The following is a 17,496-nucleotide window of genomic DNA, read 5'->3' as shown; positions in this document are numbered from 1 at the left end:
GTTGAAGTTCTGGTTCTGTTTTAACTGCTTGTGCTGCCAACCTGGGACAATTTGGTTAAACTCGCTGGTGTTCATTTTTCTCACCCATCTCATGAAATTGCCATGTTGCTGAGGATTAAATGAGAGAGTATATGAAAAGCACCCGTTGTGTAATGAGACCCAATAAATGGTAGCTACCATCTTTTGCAACTTAGGGAAGGTTCCTTTGCAGAATTCTCCACAGGTCTGTCTTTCCTGCACTGATACTGAACTCTGGCCTTTGTCCCTGAGACGTCCAGAAGGCAAAGGAGCTGTCCAGACCTGCTCTCCGTCCCCTCCTAGGGGCAGAGTGTCCCCTTCCAGCCCGGCTGATGTCCTCCCAGCGTCTGTGACTGCAACACCGTAGCTGCAGACAGACATATATCACAGCCAGGGGAGGCTCTGGGTATGACCAGCATGGCTAATGGGGCTGCACTGCACCAGGCCAGTACCAGCCCGAGTGAACGCTGTAGAAAAACCACAGGAGGAGAGAGGGGCGGGAAGCTGAAGAAATCTGACTCTTAGATGTTGGTTAGAGCAGAACTTTAGAGACCTTGCCCCCTCACCGTGACGAAATAATCTGAGGTCCCAATAAAACACACTGCAACGAACTGTGTTTAGTAAGTTACGAGTCTAGTTTCCTTAACAGAGTTGAGGGCGGGTACGAACAGCATCTTAGTCAAGTGTCTATCTCAGGTCCTCGCAAAGTGCCTGTCACAGGGTGAAAGGTCAACAGGAGCATGAGGTTATTAAATGTGCCACCTCTCTGCCCCCAAGCTCTCTAGCCCTCAGAGTAGCATTTTTCTTTAAAGCTCTAATAAAAAACAATCCAAGCTTATATCCTATGGGTCTTGGGAAATGCCTTATTTTTGCAGATTTCCTCTCATTAAGCAATTTCTGGGTGTTCACAAGGAAGGATGACTTGTGCCACAAATCAGTCCTGGTGGACACGTAACTCTTCTACCAATTATCCTTGATCACCTCTTGCCATCTTTGAACTGGCCTGCAGCAGCTCACTCCGTATCATTTCAGCCCAATGGTGAAGCCCAATGTACTGCTAAGCAGACTGACAGCATTTAACAGACCCATTACCGAAGACCCTGAGAAACCAATGACCAATCACAACATCACAACCTGCTGGTGGAGACGAATGCTCCCGCTAGCTGCTTCCATCTGCTACTACACGTGAATGCTCTCAGGGTCCCCTGGACGGATCCGACCTCATACCCCTGCCTACTTCCCCACCGGCTTCTATTCGGTGGAATACGGAGGAGGTGGGAGCTCAACCTTCCCGGAGGAATCTCCAGGCCTTTCTCTGCCCAGTGGCCTGGCCCCATTCCCGTTTCAGACCAGAGAACGACAGACAAGTCCCCCCTCCCTGTCTCATTTCCCACGTCAAGCCGAGTGACGATGGAAATACCAGCTTCGTCAGGAACAAGGTGCAACTTGGCATCTATTGCCCCCAGAAGCAATCACTATCTTTATCAGTAATTTCTAAAAGGTGGGTTTATTCAATCTTAAGTAAGACCAATGAGAGACATCACGAGTACAGCCCAGGTAGCACTGCGCTAAGCCCAGTCCCGGGCTTTTCAAAGCCATTCCTCCGTAGCTAGTGGTACAAATAGCAGAGGTCACACAGATGAGCCCTGTGGTGGCTGGACAGCAGGACAGCCCCACAGCCCATGTCCAGGGGCCGCAGTAGCCCACGCCGACAGTGTCCATGGGGGGCCATGTGGCAGCAGCGTCCTACACCAGTGGCAGCGCCCACACCCTGGCCCGGGTGTCCATTCTGCTGAGCCACCCTGGCGGACCGCCTACTTTCCACACCAGATTTTCCAGCCTCCCGGGTGATTCTGTGAGTTGGCCAAGACACTTCCAACTCCATGCCCGCACTGCACAGCTAGACGTAGCTGGAGAAAAACCCACAATCGCGCGATCTGCCCAGCAATCACAGTGTCCCCACAGTAGATTTGCTTCTTCACTTTTCAAGATACCATTTTAGGCATTTTCCTCTCTCCTCAATAACGCTCTTATCTCTACCAGTAGTTCCTTTCCTGAGCCCCATTTTTACCTGGTAACTTCATGTTTCATTTCACTGAAAACAATACGAGCAAATGAGAAACACCTGTACCTACCTGTTCTCCCTTCTCTCCTGTTGAAGTGGATGGACCGGTCCTGGGCCTCGCACAGCCCGCCGTTCACATGTACGCTGAGTTCATCTCTACTCACCTTCAGGAAGGGCTCCACTCCTGCAGTCGTAACCTCTGTCCCACGTGGTCAGGCCTCCTTTGCTACAGAGGATTCCGTTTCCAGGCAGCAGCATCAAAACCTGATGATGGAGACAAATGTTCCCATTAGATGAAAAAAGAAAAACAGAATCTCCTTCAACTCACCAGCAGCCTCCGACTCAGACTTCTCAGGGGGTACTGTGCTCCGGGTGGGGGCAACACGATACTTATATTGGACCGCCTCCCATCATGGAGGCATCCATTGTTCTCACCAGAATAGACACTGGATTGTGAATGTGAATTTGCTTTCTTTGCATCATCCAATGTGATTCTGCCAGGACATCCATCACTGGACTTACTGTACGCCTAACGCAGTTATCTCCCACAGAACAGTTTTTCTGACCAACGGATTCACTTTATAGGAGAAGATACGAGGCAATCCAGCTGATGCTTGTGGGGTTCAATAGTACTATCATGTACCCCATCATCCAGACAGGTAAGGAACAGTGCAGCGGCCCACAGAATGCTCAGTTATGTTGCCAGCTGGGGCACAACCCTGGATACTGGCTGCAGCCCTAGAAAACGTGGTGTGTGCTCTGAACCTGGGATCAATACATAGGACTCTGATATGTATGCTTTTATCCAACATCACCAAGCAATTAACTCAATTCAGATACTGTGTATAATACCTGGAGACAGCTTTAGATCCCACAGGTTAAGGACTCAGTCCTGCAAGACTGCACACACACACACACGCACACACACAGGTTGTCATCTGGCTTCTGACCCACCAGACATAGACGGGAGGTCCCTACCACCCCCTCCTTGGGTTTGGTGAATTTGCTAGAGCAGCTGACAGAAGGCAGGGAAATGTTTTACTTACTAGATTACCCGTTTGTTATGAAAGGATACAACTCGGGAACAGCCCAATGGAAAAGCTGCATCTCATAAGGTATGGGGAGGGGACTCAGCGGTTCTATACTCTCTGGGGGCATCGCTCTCCCACCACCTACCCCCACATGGTCTCCAACGCAGAAGCTCTCTGAACCCCATCCTTTTGGGGTTTTATGGGGGCTTCATTCCATAGACAGGATCGACTAAATCACTGGCCATTGTTTGATTCAAACCTCTAGCCCCTCTCCCCTCTCTAGAGGTAGGAGTGGGGCTGAAAAGTTCCAACCCTCTTATCACATGGTTGAGTCCCCTGGCAAATAGCTCCATCTGTAGGTGACCTAAGGACTTTCCAAAAGCCACCTCATTAACATAACAAAACACACCTTTATGACTCTCATCAGTTAGGGAATTCCAAAGGCGTTAAGAGCTCTGCGCCAAGAACAGGGGAAAGACCAAATATATATTTCCTCTTATAAATCACAAAATAACTCCTGTGGCCACTGTAACCAAATATACAAGGTAATGAACCAAGGGATGGAAAAGGTCTAACAAAAGTGGCTCTGTCCAGCGGTGGCAGCCATGTCCTCAAGTCCCATATCCTGGTCTGACTGTCTTTACTGCCAAGCCAACGTCAGTTTCTGCCCATTTTCCTAGCTGAGTTCTTCAGCTTTCCCTATCGCTCCTGTGAGCTGACATCCTTCCATCAGCCTCCCCCCAAATTTGTTTTCAGCCTAAGCTAGTCAGCTTTGGTTTCTTTCTCTTGAAACTGAAAAATAATACCAATGGAGTCACTTTAAAATGGAGCTGGAGCTGCCATCCCAGAGGAACTAACTGCCTTGCAGGTCTTACTGCTCCAAGTTTTGGAATGTTAAAATTGGACAAAATGGCCTTTGCACTGGACGGAAAGCAGCACTGTATTCCCAACAACGGTTTGCAAAGACAACAAAACAGCAGACATTATGACGACCGAACTGAAAAGTCAAGACATTCTTTGAATTAGCATCACTATGGTAGCTTAACTGCGCCCACAGAAATGCCTTCCTTCCACTGATGGCATTGCTCCCCTGCCCTTTCTCATAAATAGCCCTGGCCTTCACCTCCCAATCAGAACACTATTTGGGTTTCTGCCTGAATCAGTGCTTCCCCAAATAGCTGTTCTTCTGGACTGCAAATAAACACTTGTTGCCTCTCACGTTGGCCTTTTATTTGTAGGTTAACAAAACCAAGGTAATTCAGAAACTACTTGAGATCCGGAAAAGAGCAGGGTTCCAGCTTTAAAACATTTAACATTCCATCTCCACCCAATCAGCATCCCATTACAAATGAATGAATGAACTCCAGCTTTCAGCTCTCCCGAGGAGGTGACCACGTGTGTAGAACCCAACAGAAAAATGGAGCGCCTTACTTCCTTATGCTATGTGACCTGTACCTCTTGCCAACCCTAAAAAAATGATTCATGGGACCAATTACTAGCAGAACAAAGGAGGGGATTTGGATACACTCGGGTTTGTTTGTTTTTTCCTTTGGGGATGGGCAATAGATGAATGATGGCGCTATTCTCGCTCCTGAACCATTTGCTGATTACAAAACACGCTTAGATGAAAACTGATATTTGAGGAATTGTGATACAAATCAATCTAATGCCTTTTCAATCATGCTTTTACCCTCAGAGGGCTGCTAGGATAAGAAATAAAAACAATAAAAATAAAAAGCCCAGAACCATCAAACTTGTGCGTCACCATTTGCACTTAATTTAGAACTTTCCCCACTTCCACTAAAAAACATAAAATACAACAAATCTTACAAGGAGCACAGGACCCCAATTATTACCTGTCGCTGCAATCTTTGCAAGATATATGGCTTTAATGCTCACGTGGGACAAAAGCAAAAGCAAATTGAGCAACAGGCCTTCTCTTCTCCCTCCTCCCAGAACACTCGTGAAAATGGCCTTTTCTGGCATCCACAGTACACCTCTTACTTGGGTATCTTAAACCCATGGCAATGCTTTAAAAATGCAGATTTTATTATTATTCAGGGGTGCTGAGGCCCACAGATCAGGAGATGACTGCTACTGGAAAGCACTGATTGTCACCCACAGTTCCCAAGAGGAGGGACCAGGTCACGTCACGCAGGGCTGTGCAGGGAACAGGCTCAGTCAGGAGGCAGAAGGAAGAAGGGCAGAGCAGGCAGGAGCCGTTACTGTGGCTTCCACAAGCAAAGCAAAGCAGGACAGGGCTGGCAGGCTGAGGGCTGGCTGGTTTGAACAATTCCAGCAGGGCCTGGTAGGATGAGGGCAGAGGAACAGTGCCTCCTGTAGAGCCAGACAATGGAGGTGGTTTGGAGTCTGGGCTCCAATTGCTTCTGCAGACCTGTTCCCCCGACCCCTGAAAACCCTTAACCTCGTCCAGTGAGCGAGATGGATCCAAAGCATTACTAAGTGTCCCATCTTCTCGGTGGGCACCTTCTCCATCAATATACCTTTCCTTACTCCAAACTCGTGAGGATTTAAGTTTTGGCTTTTGGAAGTGTTGGGCACAGGAACCCGAGTTTGGTAACAAAGATACTATGTGGCCACATAATACAGCACTCGCCTTCCGCCTTCCGTTCAGGTCTCTGTCCCCTGGTTAAGGGGAAGGTCTGGCCTCCCATCAAAGCTGGGGCTGCGGGTCAGAGGAAGGAGAGCATTAACGTAAGAAAACACTTCATTCCTTTTACTACACAAACTTCTTACATTCATAATAAAAAGTAACGTCTAAGTGATTTGACATTGATTTTTACTGGTATATAGCAGGAGTCAGAATCACGCAGAGGATTTCTTAAAACAGCTTCCTGAGCCCCACCCCCATAAGTGCTCATTTCAGCAGGTGTGGGGGTCGGGCCAGGGCAGTGCAATTGCCAACAAGTGCTCAGGTGTTCAGAACCCACTTTGAGAGCCACTGGTATGCGGTTATGTGTTTTATTTTACGTGTGGCTGATCTCTCCCGAAAACGAGGTTCTAAAATGCCATCCTAGCTTACAGAATTCTAAAGCTGGCCTTTTGGATTTGTTAAGAACAAGCTTTCCTAGAAAGTGAAGCTCATGCTACCTGTCCGTGGGACACTAGGGAAGGAGAAGTGAGAAATGCATACGTGCCTTTACTCCTAGATGTTGAAGCAGGCAAGAGCTTTCAGAGGATAATGCTTTTAGGGAACACAGCAGCAAGCACGTAGTATAGACACAGATGTTGTCTCCCCAAAGCCCAGGAAGGAGATTGGGAGAGGAGGGCATCTCTCTAGTGTTTAGGCTGCAGTTAACGGAAGTGAAGCTGGCTGGCTTTGAACCTGGGGCCTTGAGAGCTCAGGTTTACAACTACACCAATGGGAAGGAAAACGGACTTGGTACAGCGTTAAGAAAATTCTACTTTTTGGGGCCAGGAAGCTTCTAGGACTGTATTATATTCTAGGCCTGCCTGGGTCATTACAGTGACCAATCGGTCCCTAAATGTCACTAGTTTAAATGGGACTGTGGTTGGAAAAGACCACAATTCATTCCTGCCATGAATTCCCCCCTTTTGCTGGACTTGTGTTGCATGAAAAGCAATCCTCTGCCTCTGAGCAACACATTGTTTGCAATTCAGAAAGGCTCCAAGGAAAAGGTCAAGAAATTTTACCAGCCTTGGGGGGGTCAGGGGGAGGAAGCAACGTTTTTCGCACACATATATGGCTTCTGTAACAGTTTTTAAAAACTTGAGTTTGACCTGGCTTTCTGACAGAGACAGCGTGATTGAGGCTGACAGGCCCAGAGCAGCCACTGCTTTCCGCAGGCAGGGGAGTGACCGGGCTTGATTTGTGGCCCTGAATGGGGACCTGTGCTGTGTGAGGTAATTTTTACACACTTCTGCTTGGCTGACTGACCTCTCCCAAGCTGCTTTCTCTACATACCAACCAGCTTCATATGTTTTCAAACTGGGTGGTGATCTGGAATCCATCAGGAATAAGCATCTCATGAAAAAGTGTTGCCCTGAAATAGAAGCCTAAAGCAAAACAGAGCTGTCCGGGGGGCCTGTGGTCTCCCCCTCAAAAACAGCATGGTGTCCACCGGAACCCCCACAGCCACCTAACAGTCAGAGGCTAACATACAAACCTCCCCAAAATCAATTCGCAAGAGTTGAGTAAACCATGGAATGCCTTTAGGTCTCCCATCTCCCTAAATTAGAGACGTGAGCTATGGGGTGAGAGCCCCCACACGCTTGAGAAAAGATGGGCCAACACCCTGGGCAGACTTGTCCCAGCTCCCACTTCCGGGCTCTGCAAAGCACGACAACATGAAAGCTCTAGATTCCTGCACCTCTGGCCTCCAGGAGGCCACAGGGTGGGGGAGTCACTGTCCCTCCCACCTAACTTCCCTCACAGCGCAAGCTGACCTCTCAGTGCCGGCTTCTTCTGTCCCCAGGGAAGTGAGCACTCGCGCTGCTGAGTCTCGAGTCTGCTCACCTTTGCCTCCAGTTTGAAATCCTTCTTCCCACACGCCTGTCTGGCTGGCCTGGACGGAATCCCCATCTCTGGACACCCCTGGATCGGGCCTCTCGGCCTCTTCCCAGCTGAGGCAATGTTCCCTACTTCCCCTTTGCGCTCTCATTCTGTCTCCGAACCCACATTTCTCCTTAGTAAGAAACCTCGAAATACCTATTTGTACTTCCATCCCTCTCTCCACTCCATCTCTGCCTCACACTCACACGAGCAGGAATACTCAGCTCGTAGTAAGGATACAGGCTCTTCACACTATAGCCATTAATTGGGCCGTAATACCTCCCCTAGACCTGACCGTACAGCCAGACCCATGATTTCCGTGGAGATTCTCTTAGTGCCTTTCTCTCATCATACTTGTGGGGTGGGGAGGTTAACATAAGGTTGGAAGCTCTCAGGGGATTGCAGTTTTCCGTATCACTCCTCTCCCCCCAGTCATGAGGAATCAGAGGCGGTCCACACTCATGAGCCACCCTCTGGTCCAGTGACAGACCCTGGTTCCCACAGGCGCCTCCATCCTAATTAACTTAGTCCCCTGGCTGACCTCTGCCACACCCAATTTCACTCTTACACATAAGAGCGTGAGCCAGTCAACTGGATTTCAGCCCAGTGATTTTACCCTCTTCACACGTCTGGGTTCTGTTTGGGGCTGGTTAGTGAGTTTATTGGTTGTTGGTTGGAAGAGTTTTGTTTCCATTTACAACTTTTCAGAAAACTGTTGGGAAGAGCTAAACTTAACTCAGAATTTTCTCCAGGGATTGCTTTGAATCATTTCCTGTGAACAGGATAGAAGAAATACAACGTGGAGAAGAAAAAACCTGGTGGCTGACCGGCCAGGAGACAAGCAATTCTTCACACTGGGAAGCCCAGGAGTCCTTCCCACCTCCCCGAAAGCAACAGAGATCAGACCACCAAGTCCCGGGGAGCGGCAGTCACCCTGACCCTCCACAGTGCTATAAAACTGGGAGCTCTCCCTGCCCAGCACACTCCGTCCTTCCCTCAGCTCCCCTGGCAGTTGGACACCTCGCCTGCTTCCCTGAGTATGTTCTTCCCTCTTGTGGTCGTGACCCTTCAGACATGAAAAGGCCCTAATGCTATGGGCTCTGGTCTCCTCTCTGCAGACACACAGATACACACACAGCCTTCAGAAACATATGCACACACAGAGCCAAGGTTTGCTGCTCTGGAAATGTTGCCTCTTTTACAGATTTCTTCTTTGAAAAGGGAGAGGTCCCTCCTGGGAAGGACCTGGACGGGGGTGATGGGGGGAGAGAGAAAGGCCTGCATATTTGGGCCTCCACCCAGGCTCCAGGCATCTGGCGAGGGGGTGGGGGTGGGAGAGTTAAGGAAAGGGGGATGAGCGAACATAAATCACAAAGATCGCAGAACTAGAAATGCTACTTGTCCTTGGAAAGAGCTATGGCTATAGAGCCATTGCAAAGATCCAGATGTTTCAGGGCTTCGTAACAACAGCTGGCCCATCCGCAGGTGGATAAGCACCTCGGTAGAAAAGCTCTCATTTCCAGAATAAGTCTCAAGGTGGGGACTAGGGCTTCGTGAGTCACTTGGGAGGCTTGTACAAACTATGCCCATCCCGAAGGTTCTAGGAGGCACAACACATTGCACAGCTTTCAAAGCGCCCAGCGATTCCATTAAGTAAGTCATCACTTAGAGTCTTCCAGATACAGATTTTAACTCCACAACCTGGGCCGCTGCACACAGACACATGACGGATGAAAGCTGCCTCTGAAATGCACAGTATCAGGTGGATATGGAACTTTAGCTGCCTGGGCAAGGAAACGTAAAGGAGGGGAGCCCAGAGCTCTCCGTGGACGTCCAGGGCAGTCAGGACACTCTTTTGACAAACCCGCAAGAGCTCTAAATCCTCTTGCTACTTAGAAGAGGAACCTCTAAAGAAGTCATAAAAGCAGATGCAACCTCAGATAGCATCTTGAAGCGTTTAGTGCACGGCCAAGAGGGCAACCCAGTTCTGCTGCCCTTGGCCCTGCTGGACCACTCATGGGGGAGGGGGGTTCAGCTTGTAAGAGGGCACCACTTTTGAAGAGGGAAACTGGTAAGCTGGAACTCGTCCAAAGGACAGCAGTGAGCACACTGCAGGTACTAGAGGGCTGTCACACGACCAAAATGAAAAGGGGTTCATTAACAAGGACAGCAGCATGCTAAGGGGGGCAGCATGACGGCCTTCAGAGCCCTGAAGGGCTGAGCCAGGAAGAGAAGGGGTTGTCTGCGTAGCTACAAGAGGGACAAGTGAGAGGAAGGGAAAGGAAGGCACGGCGATAAGCATTTCACAAACACCATTCAGTCCTAACCCCGTGAGGACCCCATAAGTGTCATCATGCCCATTGTCCAGACAGGGAGCAAAAAAGAGAGGAAATAAGATAGTGATTCAGCATAAGAAAGAAGTGTGATAGATGCTATCAGTGCTTCACCCCAAGGTCTTTCCTGGCGGAGCATCCCTTCCCCAGTACTGGGAGTGTTGGCTCTGTCTGCCCCCTTCGTGGAAGAATTGTCCTCTATGGAACAAAAGACCAACCCTCTGCCTCATCCCAAACTCCCCCACACTGCGCATCTTACAGGAGCAGGGCTCTCTGTCCTGATTTCATTCACCTGCCCTGCCTGAGGGGCTGGCTGCCTGGACCATAGATATGGCTTCGTGACCTCATCTCCAGCCTCACACACACAGGCCATGTCTGCCCAGAGCCACTGTGTTTGTGAAGACGATGACTTATCACTGTTCTCGTGGGGCTGGGCAAGGGGTGACTTAGCCCCGAGGAGCAGAGGTCCGGCCTCAGGGCAGAGAGCCCTGGAGACGCAGCTCCCCTCAGCAGCAGCTTCCCACCGTTCCTTAAGGGAAGGACCCATGCTTGGCTCACATGTGTCGGGAACTGGTTTCAGGTTGACACTAAACCAATTCCTAAGAGGCCTGACGGAGAACTCTGGAGAGGGCCTCCCTGAGCTGACTTTCCACAGCTGTCAGGATACAGCCTTAGGTAAGGACGGGAGCCATCGAAGGCAATGGTGACACTCAGCTCGTCCGCCCTGCCCTCCTGCTTTCCAGTGGGACGGCTCCTCAATGACCTTCATACATACATACAGAACTGCTAGGGTGTGTGAAAACATCCAGAAGTGGGGAGGGAAGAAGAACACACCACCTGGATTCGGGTCACACAATCCACCCCTGCACCTGCACCCACATCATTCCAGAAGGACGGCACGTCCACCTAGTGAACAACCTTCAGGAAACAAGTGGCCACCCCGAGGGCAACCAGGCCTTTGCCCATGAACATGGGAAAGGGGGAGACACTAAGGACTCTTGTCCTTTGTCACGTGGGGAGATGGGAATCACTTAGCTGCACTTTGTGCCATTCAGCTCAGACAGAAGGATGTTCACGCATGCTCCCCACCCCCCTATGAAACAACCTTAATTCTGACTGCAGGAGAGCGAGGGGGCATTGTGGATTAAAGCTGACACATCTGAAGAGCCAGCAAGGAGCCAGCCTGCATACAGAGCACCGTGCAGTGTGCCCGGCATAAGAAATCAGGGCGTTGGCCATTCGCCTTGTGCTCCAAGCCGTGCTTTTCACAGCGTCTTTGCCTCCACAGCCTCCGAAATCCAACCCAATCCAAATGTGAGCTGTGGAAAGGAGAGGGAGCTTCAGTGAGCATGGAGAATGGATGGCGAGGCCCAGTCTCTTTTTTAACTGCATTAAAGAGAAGCACGTCATTAGAACGATGCATAACTGAAGGTTAATTTTCAGGAGAGGACGCTCCTTCAGAGCAGTATATCTGTTTTGGAGTCTACCTGACAGTAAAAAAAAAATTCTTTCAAATAACAATTCTGTAAAAAGGACTCCGGCCATTCCCCATTCCAAAGCCTGGCTTATGGATTGCTTTGTCACAGGCCGGCTGTGCACAAGCTGGAGCTTCGTGTCTGGCCAGTGAGATGAAGATTATCTCCCTCACCTTTTTCCTGCGGGGACTAGAATTCACACAGGTTCAGCATATTTCCCAATGTGAAGTCAACCCCCAAGTCTTCTGACCCCAACCCTGCTCTCTGTTCTCAGCTGCACGTCTTCACTCGGAAAAGCATGGCGTGGTCTTTATGCGCCTTTCTCCAGCTTGCAGACAGGGCACCCCTTGGCCTGCCCGAGGGAGGCAACCACAGGGAGAGGGGTCTCCTGCACACTCCCCTCATTTCTTCTTCCCCACAGTACATCCAGTGTGTGTGCAGAACTTTAATTTCAAGACACACAACACGACTCACTAAACACACACACACACACACACACACACACACACACAAACGATAGAGACACAGAGAGTAGAGATAGGAAGCTAGTCCACTGGGGCAACACTGTGTCCTAGGTTTTTCTGATCTCCCTCCTTAAAAATCACAGCCCTAGCAAATGGAACCATAGACACACACACACACACACACACACACACACACACACACACACACTCCCTCCCCAGGCTCTCAACTGTTAGTCTGCCTTCCAAACCCCACCGAGGTCAGGGTGGGCTCTCTCGATGGCCCAGCTCAACGATGCCCCACATATACATCACACATGGATTGGGATACAGGAAAGAAGTGTCACCCACTCCCACTTCATCAACCACCCTTCATGGAGAAGGGACAGCACGTGTCACAGTGGCTCAGAACAGAACTTAGGCTAGGACGGAGACAGGTTACGTCTCAGCTTTCCCACTCTCAGTCTATGGCACTACTCCAGAGGGCACCATCACACTGGCACCTCCAGAGGCAACCCTCACAGAGACGACAATGCGAGTGCTGCCCCCAGGGGGGAGACATGCCACAGCCCTAGCCACTAACTGGCCGTGAACCAGCAGTGTCCTCAGTTTCCTTTATTTCTAAAGTGACTATTTAATGGCCGTCTCCAACTTGTTCTAAGGATTCGATTACATGATCTATGTAAAGTGCTCAGCACAGAACCTGATACACTGAGAGGAGTCAACAATGAGTAATCACCATTATTTTCCCAAAGGTCTCCTAACCTAGGGTCATCACACACGCGCCCACACGTGCCCACACAAGGGCTTCATGCAAACACATCTATGAGCCAATGCTTTCCAATCCCTACCTATGAGGTCAATCTCAAAATCAGGGTATTTTCACTGCCTAAGTTCTTCATGGAAAGAAGTGAAGTTGAGGAGAACAAAGCCACTATGGGGCAGCTAAAGTTTTGCTTAGAAGGATAAGGTGCCAAGAGCCCATGCCACCTCATCATACCACCTCCAACCTGTCCCCAGGGGCCAAAGGTCCTACCACCTCATCCTTAGACTAAGGGAACCATCAGACCGTCACCTCTCCTCTCCAGGCAAGGGATCTGGACATAGAATTAACAAAGATAAGAGTTGGATACAAAGGAAAATAATCTGCTACATGTTTACCATGTTGTGGTGTGTTGGACAGTTTGCATAGAGGTCCTTCTCTGATGCTAGAGGGCAAACACCCCCCTACATACATGCATACACATCACACTCATGAGTGGACTTCTCTCCCATGCATGGTACTATCTATGTACCATCCCTAAGAGAACTGAGAAAATCTGCACTCAAATCGTTCTCTGTGTTCCTTGGTTAGAATGAGGGACCCACGAGGTACACAGACATCATTAGTCCATACTTACAAATGAGAAAACTGAGTTTAGAGAGAGGCAAATCCCCCGTGGTGACAAGACAAGTAAGCGACAGAGGTAGGACTCAATCTACACACTCCACACCAAATGCCCCCTTGGCACATCATAGGTGGCCCTAAGAAGGGTCTAAATCTGTGGGCCTCCGTCACATGAGCAGGATCTCAGCGACTTTCAAGGAGAAAGGAATGTAAAGTTCATCTACTGCAATGCACTCATTTTACAGATGAGCAAACTCCCTGTGACAGGCACCACTGTCATGTCCATTTCTCCCTAATGAGGTTGTTCCCACACCCTAGTTAACAGTTAATAGAACTTTCCTAACGTGGACGCAATAGATTCTGCTAAATCAAAGGATTCAGTGGTCACAGATGGATTCACAAGTCCTGTCTTTCCAGCGTCCTTTTTATGTCCAGTGCTCTGCTGGCCCCAAGCGAGCAGTGTGACTTCACCGAGGAAAGTCACTTCAACCTTTCTGGCCTGAAGTTCTCTCATTTGTGTAATGAGGAGCTTGGATTAGAGAATTTATCTTCCATCAAGGTCCCTTCCGACTCTAAAATCCCTTATGTGTGAAAGTGCTTTAAGAGGTCACAACTCCAGCTCTCAGAGGTAGCACCTCCTCAAACTACTGTTTGCCAAGACTCGTTTTGGCTCCAAGTCATCCTTCTGTGTGACTATTGTTCTGCAGATGGCGATGGGGAAGGCGCTAATTTAAAACCTGATTAAAGTCCAAGCAAAGTAAACTCCAAACAGCCATAGCAGCCCTTCGTCATTAAAGACACAAGACTTTCCCAGTCTCCAGCCCCAGCCCCGAAGGCCCCCAGCTTTGTGCCAGAGGGAGTGATGTCCCCACTCATATCAGCAGAGCCCTCTTCCTTAGACGCCCAAAACTGGCTGCTCTAACCTTTCCTTAGACGCCCAAAACTGGCCGCCCTGACCTGAGGCAGCCACCTGCTCCTGAACCTCTCCATCCCCTGGGTGCAGGAATCCCCAGCAGCTCAGTCTTAGGAGGTCAAAGACTTCCTGATGGTTGTGATTCCTCTGCAAGAGAAAGAAGATCAGAGGTACGAAGGGGGCACTGAAAACAAGATTAGGAAGTCAAGGTTTGGCGTCAAAAGAGAGACAGGACAATCTGAGATGATGGCAGCAAGTAGCACTATTTTCTAAAAATCAATGCAGTTTAGAAATGCAGAGCTGCACTCACAACTGAGGTTTTTTTCTTACAATTTTTATTTGAGGAAGTATAAAAAATACAATTCTTAGCTAATTAGAAGTTCTCTATTTAAATTTTCTTATAGAAGTGCAGTGTTCATACAGAAAACTGCAAATATCCTAAGAGTACAGCAAGTGAATTTCTGCAAGCTGAACAAGCACCTTGCACCTAGATTAAGGAAAAGCACATTACTAGTGCCCCAGGTATACCCCCTACGCTCTCCTTCTAGTGCCCCAGAATAACTGTCATGATTTCTAACCTAATAGATAATTGTGGCTTCATTTTGAACTTTACATAAATGGAATCATACAGTAAAAAGGAAAAAAATGACAAAGTTTTTAAAAACTACATAACAAACACTCATAGTCTCTTCAGTCAATTAAAAATCAGCATTTTGTTCTATGTGACTCCCTACATGGTAAAAAAAAAAAGAAAACAGAATAAAAGGTAAAGTGCCCTTTATAGGCCATCCCCTGGCCCTCTCCTTTCCCCAAGACCCCCCCTGTTCATTCAGACACACCACATATACACACACACACACACACACACACACACACACACACACAGAGGCAGGCTTAGTCACAAAACCATTGTCATGAATTTAGGGTCTAACCTTTCAATCCATTCCACAGCTCAGCTTTTGTACATGTTATATCCAAATCAAGTTCACTTAATGGAGCTTGAAATGCAAGGACAATCTGTAATAACTAATTGCAGTCTCTGAGGTTTTAATTATTTGCGATGCCTCGTGGGGATTTTTACACTAGAACACTTTTTTGCTACTCTAAATTACAGTGGTTTCCATTACACAAATATATGTATATTTTCAAATATATATATATATATATATATATATATATATATATATATACAAACATACAATACGCATATTTATTCCACTAATAAGGCATTTTAATCACAGGTCTACTCACAAATGCCTGCATCATTTCTCTTTGCACCTCTTTGGATCCCTTCGTCTGCCCTCAAGTTCAAATGGGTGAGGCCCGGAGTGCCTACTTATACATACTCAGTGTTTGTCTGGCAGAAAAAAGTTCTAGTATGAGAGGTTTCCATAGCATCCGGTTTTAATCAGAGAATTCGTGTACATGGCCTTATTTGACTTCTGACATTTCCTTATAACAAGAAAAGTAGTCCCATCTTACTGATGTGGCCACTGAAACATTGGAGGGTCAATGTTATTTTTGTCATAAGTAGAGAAGGGTCAAACAGGCACCAGGTCTACAACCTGAAAGAACATAGTCTGTTCCTGACCTTCATCACCAGCCAACCTCCCTTCAAAGGCAAACATTCACACAGGTAGAAGACCGTCCCTTGAAGGCTCTCTAAGAACTCCTCCTAGATCTCTGAGAAATACTTCCATCTCAGGTTTTACAGTTTAGTCACAAAGAACAGAGGAAGCACCCGGTGTTGGGAAGGGGGGTGGGAAGTCAAGTTCCAGGTTTGGGGTACTTGACTTCCTAGATCATGGGAGGTCAGTACCAGGAAGCTGGGATTGCAAGTCCTGGCCATAAATTGGAGAGGCAGGACCTTGAATTTCAAATAATGCTCCACGGAGCTTAAAGGAGCCACCCAGCCAGCTCATCAATGACCTGTGGGACTGAGGAGCGGGGAGTGCTCCAAAAGCCTAATTCACATTCCAATCAAAGCAATTCCATCTTTATCAGAGCTTTCAGAGAAGAGTTTTATTTGAGAACCTCTAAATTAAATCGCGTGCCAAATCCATTGGTAATGGCTGCGGCAGCACTGTTTTAAAATGCTGAGGTAGTAACTGCAGAAGTACTGTTTTAAAAATACGGAGGCCACTTGAAGCTCTGCAAGAAAGAATTCTGTGATTAGCAATGCCTGCCCTTGGCATTGACGGGAAAATAACATGATACTACTTGTGTGCAAGTCCTGTATTGAAAGTAACTATCAAAACAAGAATGTTATATTCCTATTAGAGATTCCAAGTGCTTCTGTATGACATTCGTCTCCCAACTTTCATTTGCATGCTCCCTAAAAGGTTTTGAAAACCTATGTATTCTTTTATACTTATTTAGTTGACATCTAAAATTTTTCACCGTAAATTTAAAGAATCACAAAGGGTGTGAATTATGGGGCATTGTAAATATCAATAATTTAAAACAAATACTCTCATTACTCTTTTAAATATATGCAATGTAATTTAAGCAACATAATTTGTTAGTCACCATTTTCCATTTTGTAAAAAATGCATTAGCCACCTTTTATGTCAGAAAATTTATATCACTCCTTTTTCTCCTTGAATTTAGTTTTTCCATGAGATTTTATCCTAATGTAATATTCTGTTTTCTTGAACATCTTTCATTGGTCACCCTATCATAATTCTCTGCAATAAAATATGCACATTATTTAAATTATGTTTAAGTGGTAACTATAAGGCTTAAGAGTTTAAGATTTTCTCTTGAATTGCTTTATTGTTATAACTACTAATATACAATTGATCAAACTAACATGAATATATTAAACTTTTTGCTAAACAGTTAAACTTAAATATAATTTTTATTTTATTGATATATATTATGTATGTATGTATGTATGTATGTATGTATGTATGTATGTATGTATATCTTAGTGAAATTGATGGGGCTGGGTTTTTTTTTTCAATTCTTCTATCTTTGGATAAAAATTATTGCTAGACAAGACAAAGTTAAGGCTCGATTAGGAAAATTGTAAACGATTTTGACATGGGCAAAGAGATTACTGGGTGTTCTTTCAATGAAAAATTGGGTATTGTCTAGAAAGATACGCCCCCCCACCCCCCAGGAATGTTATCTGATTCTGGAGGGGAATATGCCTTTGGTTGTCTTTGACAGTTTACTTCACAACTCTGCAAAAAATAGCACATTGAAAGTAATAAAAATGATTCTTATCCTGTAATAAAAATGATTCTTGTCCATAGAAATGTAAACTAATTCTGT

The 17,496-nt window shown here is 47.2% G+C and overlaps 1 long non-coding RNA gene across 4 annotated transcripts in view; it reads right to left on the bottom strand.

Annotated features, from left to right (window-relative positions):
* Positions 1–17,496, bottom strand: part of LOC109451963 (uncharacterized) — a 388,342-nt gene that overhangs the window by 327,185 nt on the left and 43,661 nt on the right. For all 4 annotated transcript variants that reach the window (XR_012490909.1, XR_012490908.1, XR_012490907.1 and 1 more), the window contains exon 4: positions 2,154–2,347. This is a non-coding gene — a long non-coding RNA (uncharacterized LOC109451963). The remainder of the gene's footprint in view (positions 1–2,153; positions 2,348–17,496) is intronic.

Source organism: Rhinolophus sinicus, linkage group LG12 (assembly GCF_036562045.2).
Source record: "Rhinolophus sinicus isolate RSC01 linkage group LG12, ASM3656204v1, whole genome shotgun sequence".
Classification (NCBI taxonomy): Eukaryota; Metazoa; Chordata; class Mammalia; order Chiroptera; family Rhinolophidae; genus Rhinolophus; species Rhinolophus sinicus.
Note: the sequence above shows the minus strand (reverse complement) of the source record. Positions and strands in the feature narration are given on the sequence as shown.